General features: G+C 43.2%; 1 long non-coding RNA gene across 3 annotated transcripts; it reads left to right on the forward strand.

Moving 5' to 3' along the window:
- The first annotated feature begins 3496 nt into the window (after window positions 1–3496).
- Window positions 3497–9493, forward strand: LOC122189496. 3 transcript variants are annotated; one of them, XR_006181836.1, is made up of 4 exons: window positions 3497–3583; window positions 4166–4305; window positions 7294–7365; window positions 7770–9493. It is a non-coding gene; the product is annotated as an uncharacterized LOC122189496 (long non-coding RNA). The 3 variants fall into 3 exon arrangements; XR_006181835.1 differs by lacking the exon at window positions 7294–7365 and having other exon boundaries at window positions 7740–9493; XR_006181834.1 differs by lacking the exon at window positions 7294–7365.
- The last annotated feature ends 2094 nt before the right edge of the window (window positions 9494–11587 follow it).

Raw genomic sequence — 11587 nt, forward strand, 5'->3', positions numbered from 1 at the left:
AAAGCAGCTGGAAGGAGAACAGCCAGAACGATTTCCCTGTTTGCTGTAGAAACGGTGAAGGACACTAAAAAGAAATGCAGCTGATAGCATGATCCCTGCCAGTGCTGTGCTTGCAAATAATGAGTTAAACAGTGAGTCGAGTGAAATAAATGCATATTTTTTTTCTTCTGTGGACAACTGAGTCTCTAACAAGAACCACGTCTGTAATAAAAGTTATGATGTCTCTAGCAGGAACTGGTAGTGCAAATCAAACATACCATTAGCTTGTTAGGCTCAGCCAAGTGAAATAACAAGCAGCTGGGTAGTGCTGTATACTGAAATGGAAAACTGTTGCCCCTTAACAGAAGATTTCCTCAGAGAAAATTAAGCGCGAGGGGCAGCAACAGACCTGGTTATTCATGAGCACAGTGTCATGGGAAGGTCACGGGAAGGACCTCACTTAAACCATCATTCTGACTCAAAAAATGCTGCCTGACTACTGAAGTCAGCAGCACAAACCCTCCCCAACGCCTCAATGAGCACACTGGGGGGTAGGGATGTTCCTGGCCCTGCACCTGGCTGCTGCCACCAGGAGAATCTGAGGCAGGAAATGTAGCCATGCCTGGCCCTCTGACTTGCCAGACGGGCTAGCAGGCCCAAGTGAGGGCTCAGACTGTGCCTGGGAAATGGGGAGCAGGTGGACATCTCTTGTTTCAGAAGAATAATCACAGAATCACAGAATTATAGAATACTTTGGGTTGGAAAGGACTTAAAGACTGTCTAGTTCCAATACTTGTGTCATGGTAGCAGTGATCAGATTGTCCAGGGCCCCATCCAGTCTGGCCCTGAATGCACTGGGGATTGGGTATCCACAATGTCTCTAGGCAACCCATTCCACTAATCTATGAGTAAAGAATTTCCTCCTAACATCCAACCTAAATCTCTCCTATTTTAGTCTAAAACCACTCCTCCTTGTCCTATTGCTATCAGACTGTGTAAAATGGTGGCTCCTCTCCTGACCATAAGTTTCTTTCAAGTACTAAAAGGCTGCAGTGCGGCATTCCTGGAGCCTTCTCTTCTCTAGTCCCAGCTCCCTCAGCCAGTTTCCATGGGAGAGGTGCTCCATCCCTCTGAGCATCTTTTTGACCCCTCTGCTCCAACAGCTCCACATCTTCCTTGTCCCAAACATGGAGCCCCAACACAACATGCAAAGTGACACGTTCTGCTGCACCAGAAGAGAAATTGGAGGCAGTCTGTGTTGGGCTAGATGGGATTCTGTATTTTCAAACAATTGGGTTATGTGAGTTTTTGTACTTTCAAACAATTGGGCTAGAATGAATTTTTGTACTTTGGGCCTTTCAGCTAAAACCAAGCTGTCTGTGTTGTCGTGTTCTCTTTTACAAGTGTTTGGCTAATGGAGCCTGGGTGGCAGAGTGGAAAATTGTTTGGGAGGTTTGAGTTGCCCTGTGTGTGTTCCGCGGCCCAGCAGCCAGACATTGTTTAGTGACTCCTAGGAGGGATCCTGGTAATCACAGCTGATTTGCAAAAGCATATCTGTTGCCCATGTGCATCAATTAGATTACAGCATTTCTATGCAAATCACAGACTTGATATTGATCCCACAGCTTGCAGCCAGCTGAGAACATTTTCATGCTCATCTGGAGCGAGGCCGTAGGAGACCATTTCCACAAAATCTACTGCAGAAGTGCATCCAGTTTTCAAGTGCACATCCGCATTTAGCAACTCCCTGTTGCTGAATGTCAGCCCATGGCACATTCACAGACTGCCCTCATCACTGCCATGAGCCTCCAACACGAGCCTCTTGTGCTCTGCCTGGCTCAAAAATCCCCCATACATTTTTGGGCTAGTCCTCTGCATGGGAGGAAGTTGGACTGCATTTCCCAGAAGCCAGCTCCTTAAAGAGGGAATTTTAAAGGAGATAAATGTGTTTTCTGGCTCTGGGTGTTGCTAGCTCCCGTCCATTTCTAGATGCTGGAATATGCCCAAGTCTGAATAGACAACAAGGGAACAGCATTTTGAACAAAACTTTTCTTTTAACAGCATAATTCTAAACCACTTCCACATGCTCCTGGTACATGTAGGCACTGCTTTCACCTGTGTCTAACCAGAATCCAATGGAGGGTAACAGGAGCTTACTTGACGAGGAGATTTCTGGATCTGCAGATGTGCCCTCACTTGCTGTCAGACACTCTGCTGCTCAGGCAGCCCCACACTGTGCGGGGCACGTCTGCAACTCCACTTTTCCAGAATAGCATCTGGTGTGTAAAAGGCACAGGAAGCTTTTGCCCCAGCTCTAATACTTAGAACTGGTTAGAAAAATGCCTCAAGAACATTGCAAAAGAAAATTCCCAAATGCCTTTCTCTGCAACTCTTTCCACTTTCTCATTTAATAATACAGCTGTCTTAATTTTTTCAGTCAGTGACAAGGGAGGAAAACTCCCTCTTCCCTTCATCCTTTTCTGCCTCAGGAAAAAGAGAAAAAAGGGAAGGAGGAAGAAAAGAGGGTTTCTGGGATGATAATGCCTTGAAATTGTTTTTGGTGTTTTTTTGTTTTGTTTTGTTTTGTTTTTTTTTAAGTTGAAACATTTTGGAAAGAACTTTTCCACTTTTCTTCTTCCGTTTGAAAGAATCTTTTTTTAAGGAAAACTGCTTTAAATTCCAAATACTGGCTAACTTTATAAACAAAATTCTTTCCTCATTTTATTAAAGGAATTAAACAAGGTGCAAGTGATGGCTGAAGAAACAATTTCCAAAATGATTGACACATAGGAACTTTTATCTTTTCAACTATAAATTTTGATTGGTTTTTGCGGCCCCCCCCCCCCCCCCACACACACACACACACACTTCCTCCTTTCCTCCTTCGAAAAATTATTGCCTTTCAGTTTGTTTTAATGGTGTTTATGTAATGCCATAAATATTCTTGTTTAGAACCGTAATTATTCCCTGTGATTAATTCTGCCCATTCTAGGAGGTTGTGCAAGATTTTCACTGGAGGGTATGTCTTTCATGTTTATATGTTACTCCACGTAAAGTGGAATTTGCCCCCTACCAGAGCTGGATCAGTGAGGGCAGAGTTAACATTTTTCCTTTCTCCTATGGCAATGTTTGGAAGCATTTTTGTGGAGTGTTTAGTATCGTTCCTCTTCAGGTCAGGATTAAAGTAACTGACAGGACTCTGGGCCAGGGGTCCTTTCACTGTCCAACCTCAGCTCTGTGGGGTAGAAGCATGCCATGTCCAAAAGTCACTTCCTTTCTCTTTCTTTTATACCCCATTAGGCTGTGTTTTCGATTTCAGAGGAATTCCTATAAATACACTGATGGTAGCTGCTAATTGTGGGTAAAACATCTATTGCATGGTGGCAGTGGGAATTTTCCCAAAGTGAGGGACTTAGCTGTCTGTATTTTCTGAGAAGTATTTGCAGAACTTGGAGATAATGATCAGAATGTGACAACATTCTGTGCTACGTGAGGGCAAACACATGAAATCAGACAACACTGCGGCAGTGACTGACAGTGCACAAAGGCCATGCACATGGTGCCCAGCCTTTGTGTTGCTCCTTATGAACCTGGTTAAAAGAAGGTGAGTAGCAAGACTTGAGTACCCCAGAACAAAGGAAGGAAACCTGGGGGAGACAGGAAAGAGTTATGCTTTAAAGAATAGATAGGTTATATCCTCCAAATAGACAGTTTTTCTGCTTGAACGCATTTCAGACACTTTTCCAACCAGCCAATGGAAATAGTACCATTTTTAGCAGTTTAATAAGTGCAATCTAGAAACGTTTCTCTGTCATCCTCTTATGCAATTTTTGTAAACAACTATTTTACTGCCCAGAAGAACTGTCTTTGATTGTTAGGCATGAAATGAATAAGTTAGGTGATGTTTGGGGAACGTGGTGGACTTTAATTGTGTTCATTGTTTCTGTGCAGAAACCATTTGCCAGAGATTTCTGGGGCTGATGGGAAAGGATTTGCAGTGCTGGGTTTACCTTTTCTTAAGTCATACCTGCATCTAAAAAAAACAGACTATATTAAGGGTGGGAAGCCTTTGAGAGACCTGGGTGGAAAATCCCAGGAGTGAGGATGTCCCTGCACTGCACTGCCCAGGCCCCTGGCAGAGCTCAATAGGTCATGTTTGCTGAAGGTGCTTGTTTTCTGTCACCAGGAGCAGCCAGCAATGGGACACCAGAAGGACAAAGCATGTCCTCAGTGACCATGGATGGAGACAGCCGCATTCACAGATTAGCGCTGCCATGGAAACTTGGTTTGCAGAGCTCCCCATGGCAAACAAGGAATGAATGCCAGGTCAGCACCCGGGATCCAAAGGGAGGGAAGGAAGGATTGAGCAACTGTTTGCTGAACTTATTTAGAAGCTTTCCTGGAATATTCCAGTATTCCATATATTGGAGTGAAGAGTTTTTAGTCAAAGTTAGGACAAGGATTCCCTTTGAGAAAAGGGTTCTGTCTTTTGGATGCGTTCAATGAAGGACAGCAGCAGAGCTAAGTATTGATTTAATTTCAAAATAACTTTCAAAGACCTAAAAGAGATTTGATGATCAGCTGTATGCTGAAAAGAAATCTCAGAAGGCTTTTTGTTCAACATAATGATTTACAAGATGTGTTATCGGCCATTAGCTTAGGAGTTCTGCTTATAATTCCGATTTTGATCCTTGTGAGACCAAATTCATGTCTGTATTTTGCCTGTAGAGATCTGTTGGCTACCTAGTCCTAGATATATAGAAAGCATGGCTGACAGTTTCACCGCTTGGAAAACATAACTTTTCTTACAGCATCAAACAATGAGCTTTCAGTAAAATATTTTATAACAAACATCCCTACTTCCTCCTTCCTCCCTTCCTGCTTTCCTCCCTTCCTCTCTCCCTCCCTTCCTTCCATTCTTCCTTCCTTTCTCCCTCCCTCCCACCCCTTCCCCCTTCCTTCCCACTTCCTTTCCTTCCTCCCTCCCTTTGTTTTTCATCCTTTTTCCAAGTATACAAAACAATGTACTTTTTCCCCTACAGGTGAGCAATAACCTGTGACTTGGGAGATATAGTTCTACATTACACTCCCTTACAGACTTCTTTATGACCAGCTCCTCTGTCTTGGGAATATAGACAGATGCAGTGTGCTCTCTGTAGGCTGGCAATGCCTGCCCTGAGGGCCACCTGTGTTACCTGGAACATGCAGCCTGGTGACAGCTCTACTCAAAGCCCAGCATGGATGCATCGCAGCAGTTCTAAGGCACAGATGAAGGGTTCAACACAACAACTTGCAATCTGTGTGGTGAAACCTTATCCCAGAATCATAGAATCACAGAATCGTATAATGGCTTAGCTTGCAAGGGAACTTAGAGACCATCCAGTTCTAACCCCCTGTCATGGACAGGACTGCCACTGAACAGATCAGGCTGCCCAGTGCCCCATCCAATCCAGCCTTGAATGTCTCCAGTGATGAGGCATCCATAACTCTCTGCATGCCTGTGCCAGTAAACCTTCCCATGCCTGAACTAACAGCTCTGCTTGTGTGAGGCTGGTGTAGGTATCTTCATGCGCACCTCTAATAGCAAAAGTGCCATTTGTCACCTCAAATTTCAGACCTGGATGGCTAGAAATCTAGTAATGAAAGCCCAGTAGATACCTGCAGTGCTCTAAAAAGTGTGTTTCGTGAGACTGATGCCCTGAATGTTATTACTTGACTGCATGTTTTACAGCCAGCTGCATGCCCATTTGGGGGAATTTTCGTTTAAAACTTATGTCCGCAGCAAGGGAAATGTCAGAAAACACATTATTAAACTCAAAATTGAACTGATGAATTCTTCCCAGACAGTAAAACATTTTCCCTCTCAGTGGAAGAGACTGTGGTTTGACATTCTTTGTTCTTCATAAATCCAAGTTAACCAGTTCTTTTTATCAGAGAGTTATTCCCATTTGCTATGAAGCAGTTGCTTAATACTTTGTTGCAGTATCTTGCCAAGGTTAAACTCATTGGTTGTTCCCCATATTTTCCATTTCTGCATAAGATAGCACGTCAACCTTTCTCTAGTGCCTAGGGGCCTTATAAACCCACATGAGTTTCTAATGGCTCAGCAGTTGTCTTGCCTAAGCTGAAAACTGAATGTCCTCATTCCTTCCTGGTGTTGGTCTTATACAGAGAAGTTTGAGGATTTAAGACTCAGCTGAATGTAAAACCAGAAGTATGGGAAAAGTGCTGGAAATTGAGAAAAGTCAGTGGCAAAATTTCCACAGCTTTTATTGGAAGGAAGATTTGGATCTATGGGCATGAATCTGAAAAGGGAAAGACGTTACGTAAAACTGGAGGCTAGCAATAAATATGAGAAAACACTCAACTCATACAATGTACTCTAAATTATCTGTTTGTGGCAGATCATTGCAAAAACATGAACTAAAAGAAGGAAAACTGCAAAAGCCAAGTCCCCTGATGTTAGTATTGGAGCTGTCAGTTTGCAGGTTCTGGTTGGGTGCATTCATTTCTGCTGAGCTGCTGTGGTATCCTGCTGCCCACAGGTACATGAGAACATCAGCCACCCTTGTTGTCCAATGCCCCTTGGCTAAATGACCTGAACATGTGTTTCCCTTTGTTCACAACCAGAGGGAAAGTTTCTATAGCAGCCTATGTCTCAGTATGTAAAAGTCCATGTGTCCGCATCTGGCTCACTCCAGCTGGGATGCCTCAAAGCTGCCTTTTCTGCCTATCGAAGTGTTAATAGTTTCATGCTAAGTACGCTAAAGAGGTTCCTTAGATCCTCATTTACATATGTTTTGTATTACCCGTGTTTTTGCTTTTCATGGTTTATTTTTCCCTCCCACAAGTTGCCACTATCCCCTTCATTAATCCATCTAATTGAAACCTGACATTTTCTAATTTATTGTTCCAAGTTCTCTTAAAATCACCAGTCAGAAGAACAGTTGTACTCCTGTGTAGTTAAAAGATGTTCAACAGCAAATTTTGTCTTAGCTGTGTATAATGATTTTTTTTTTTTTCATTTGACCTCAGTAAAAGATTAAAAGATAACTTTGCAAAGCATGAGTTTCATTAAATCAGCCATTCAGCGGGCAGCCTGAATTTTTCATTTGGATTTACTTTGTTTTGTGCTTGAATATCTTTTATTAGTATGTGTTGGAAAAAAGAGGAGGGGCTTGCTAAAAGGAGGACAATGACATCCTCTCATTGGAGCTCAGTCAATGAGTTACCCTTTCATGGGAGCTGATTTGATCTCCTTTTTTTGCTTCTGCAAGCAGGGTGTTTTACCTGCCTTTATCTTCTGACCTGTAGGTGTGACGTTACCACCTCTGTCTCTTTTGGAGCAAAGCCTGGGCCTTGTCAAAGCTCCCATAGTGACTGACGGTGAGCATGGAGCCTGAAGGGCTGCTCGTGGTAATGGGAAGGATGGAGCTGGTGGAGGCAGTCGGTGTAGTGCCTCCTGCAATCCCATGGTCTGGGGGCAGGCAGCCAAGGGCTCATCCCTGCCAAACCTGCCTTGCCTCTCACTCCAGCAATGCAGCAGCATTAATAAGGGTATAATCAGACACAGGGGAGATGCTTATTTCCTGTCGCTTAAAGTAGATTAAACAGTGTACAATTCATAGAAACAACATTCAGTTGTCTCTTTTAAACTTAATATTAAGTCTCTCTTTTTTCCCTGACAAGCTCTTCTCTGTGTCCTTTAATACAAGATATATTGAGCTTTAAAAAGTATATTCAGCTCTTACATTTCACAGGTTAACTGATGGATTTGAGGTGTCTTACAGCAACAATGTCAGGAACAGCATCTACCAAACTGTCCAGAGGGAACAGGGAAAATCAGCACGAGAAAAATGTATCCACGACGGAGAACTATCGTGGAGGCCTCCTGCTGAGATCCATCCTGATGCTGGAACAGGAAGAAAAGCCAAAAAGTGGTGTGATTGTGTTGACACTACTGCCTGCTGCAATGAGTCCTGCTTGTCCCACCTGAGCATTCACAGATAACAACTGTTGTGGAGCTGCCAGACTCACCCTGCCTTCATTGTGCACTTCCATGGACATGGAGATGGCATGGGACATGGGACAGGCAAGTCTGCGGGCTGCCGTGTTTCCTGATATCAGTGAGAAAGGGGAAAGGTGAATAATAGCTACTTGGTGTGAGATTCCCTGCTTCTGCTTTGGGAAGGGAAGTGCAGCAGGGATTTGGGGAGCCAGGGGAAATAAGTGAGGTGATTTTTATGCTTTGGATTCAGAGCGCTGCAATCTGCCTACATAGTTCCATTTGGTTTCAGCTTATGTGAATTTGGAACAGGGACTGTTTTGAAAAAAATGGAGTGAGAGCTGGTCAGAAAATACATTTACAACAGCAGGTCACACATCATGGGGAAACATCTATGTGATACATTGTGGGGAGTAAAGTCTGGCTGCAGATCAGTGCTGCAGGGAAGCATTAGGAAAAATTTTCTAGTATTTGCTTTTTATTAAAACAAATCCCCGCATACATTTTCTGTGGAAAGGAAGCATTTCATACAGACATTCCCTACAAAGAAAGACTAAAGCTACTCTCTATAAAAACCTTTCACATTTTACCTGGAAACATTTCTATCCTATGTCATCTCAGAGGTGAAGGCTCTGACCCTCAGACTGAGATCAGGATAACCTATCTGGATGAGGATGAGGAGCACAGTTCTTACAGGAGGATGGACAAAACTACAAAATGGGACACAGCATGCATTCCATACCTTCTAAGAAACATGGGATAGCAAGGGCGAGAGTTCTAGCCTCTCCAGCTCTTGTTTCTCCAAAAGCTACTTTGTGCGTGAGCAGTAGTTCTACTGCACCAGAGCAAACCCATCCACCTTCATTAGCAACACAGACCCCCAAAAGACAAGATACTTTACTATAAAGAATGCTTTTGCTTTTTTTTTTTCTACAATGCATTCGTTCCTAAACACAAACCTAGCTCATATACATAGCTGATTTTTTTCAATACATTTCCAGAGTGTGCATGCTGATGGAACAAAAAAACTCCAAATATAAGGAAACTCATTCATTTGGTTCGCATTGATGCTGTCCTTCCAGCTAATGACTAATACTGGCTTTAAAGAAACCTGCATTGTCATTGAGAAGTATTGCATGAAAAGTAAATAGCCTCAGAAATCACTGTGGTAACAGGTCATAAATCAGTTAAAGAATAATATCAAATAATAAAAATAGTATTTTTCCACTACAGTGGATCGCAAAACTTTCAGATGTTTCATGTCGATGTTATCATCTTTTCTCTGAAAGCAAAAGCTTCTTGATTTCCATGCAAGCTGCTCTCTACTGAAGCTAGCCATAAAATCGTGCAATCTCCTGAGCTGGAAGTGACCTACAGGAAACAATGAATCCAATTCCTGGCTTCACTCAGCACCATCCAAAATCCAAACCCAGTGTCTGTGAGCAGTGTCCAGATGCTCCTTGAACTCCAGCACTCAGGGCCGTACCCACAGCCCTGTGCAGCCCGTTCCGTGCCCACCGCCCTCTGGTGCAGAACCATTCCCTGAGCCCAGCTGCCCTCCCCTCACACAGCTCCATGCCGTTCCCTCAGCCCTGTCGCTGTCACACAGAGCAGAGCTCAGCGCTGCCCTCCGCTCCCTGTGAGGAGCTGCAGCCGCCATCAGGCCTCCCCTCAGCTCCTCTGCTCTGGGCTGAGCGCAGCCAGGCACCTCAGCTGCTCCTCACATAATGCCTCCTTGTACCTCTTGTGTCTTCCTTGCTTGTGCTTTCATATGCCACCAAATCACAGTAACTTCTGGGAAGGCTTTTAGTGCCATTCCCTTTAGTCAGGATACAAAGTCAGATATCTGTTTTCTAGCTGTGCATACGTACCTTTCTGATGGGCTTACACACCAGCCCCATAAGACCACAGTTTCTTAAAGCACAGAGGCTCTTTAGACCCATGATCGTTCCAGCTTTGTCATAGATAAATATCGCAACTTCACATGCATTTTTGCAATCCTGTTCAAGGCATTTAATTGCAGGATGAATCAGGGCACTTTAACCAGCCAAATTTCCTACACTGTCAAAGAAGAAAGGTTTCTCCATGGGTGTTTCAGAGCACAGCTATTGGCTGCCCAACACTAGACATAGACAAGTATGACTGTCTTCTTCCCAAATAATTCAGCCTCTCACAAAAAAAAAAAAAAAAAAAAATCATGAATCAGGCTGAAAAATTGCAGTCTTCTTAAAAATAGAAAGGATAAGTTGTTTGCTTTCATGAGTACACTCGTGTGATGTTTCCATGCTGCTCTTAGCATTTATTTGTATTTGCGCTGTGTGGACTTCTCGTTCCTGACTGAGGCTCTGGGCCTCATGCAGCAAAAAGAGTAATAAATCAAGACAGAAAAACTCAGAAAACAGCTGATGGAGGAGTATTCCTGCTGTCCTGCAGGCTGTTCACCTGGCAGCTCAGCAACCTGCAGACAGGGCTGGCTCAGAGCTTGGAGGCCCCTGCTATGCAGCCCCTCATGGAGCAGGAGCCACAGGGCTGGGTCTCACTGGAACTGTGTCCCCAGAGTTGGTATAAAACAGGATTTTCACAGCGCAGAGAAGAACCTCATTCCTTTACAGTTTTGAAGGGATCCCAGAGGGCTCTGTGTTGCAGGGCTTTGTGTGGAGATGAGGTGAGATCCAACTATCTGGTGCTGGCAGAGAATAGTGTCAAATTTGCTTTTGAGCTCATCGTAATTAAGATTTTCAGCTGAAGTTCACACACCACTTCCTTGTTCTTCCTCAAGGCAGATTTCTCTGCAGTTGTACAAATCACAGCTTTAGAATTACACATTTTCAGTTCCTGTCTTGGGAACTGGGTGTCGTAGTTTTGGAACTGTAAGTTTGCAACACTGCCCGTTTTAAGCCATGTATTATTTTCTCTTTATGGTATTCAGTGTGGTGATTATCATGAGGATTTTATTTCCTGGGGTATGCAATGATTTCAAGACAACAGAAAAAAAAAAAGTGGAAAAGTTTGGTTCTGGAAACATTCACTCTACTGCTTAAATGTAAAAGGTGGTAAGAGACACATGAAATTTTTCATTAGCACATGGGAGAGACACAAAGGTTTGTGTTATATGGACCTATTACTATTTCAGATTACATAAGGCTAAAGAGGAATCTTTTATGAGACTCTTAGGATGTGGTCATGTATTCCCTCCCCATGTTACAAGTCTCACTGTCTCTCTTTGATGTGAATAGATCTGTAACTTGTCTTCTGAAATTCACATCAAGCCTCCTTATAATATTGTTCATTCTAACAATGCCACTGATAACACTAAAAACAGCCAGTTTCCTAGGATACCATGCAATCAATGTTTTATATACCATCATCCCCATAAAATGACCTGAGGAAAATTTGACAATGATGAGTAGACAGAAAAAAATTGGGGTAATGTAACTTTCATGTGGGCACAGGAAGAAATGTTTATTATAGATTATGGAAAGGTTACATATAAGCTGAGTCAATTCTGGAAGAAGTGGAAAATGTACAACAATAAATTATTGTGTCTTGAAGAGAGTAAAGGAGAATGCATTCTGAGATTCTGGTCCAGAAAGGTGGTAAATG

The sequence above is a fragment of the Lagopus leucura genome, unplaced genomic scaffold (genome assembly GCF_019238085.1).
Source record: "Lagopus leucura isolate 7727_CA_CO unplaced genomic scaffold, USGS_WTPT01 Super-Scaffold_100157, whole genome shotgun sequence".
NCBI lineage: Eukaryota > Metazoa > Chordata > Aves > Galliformes > Phasianidae > Lagopus > Lagopus leucura.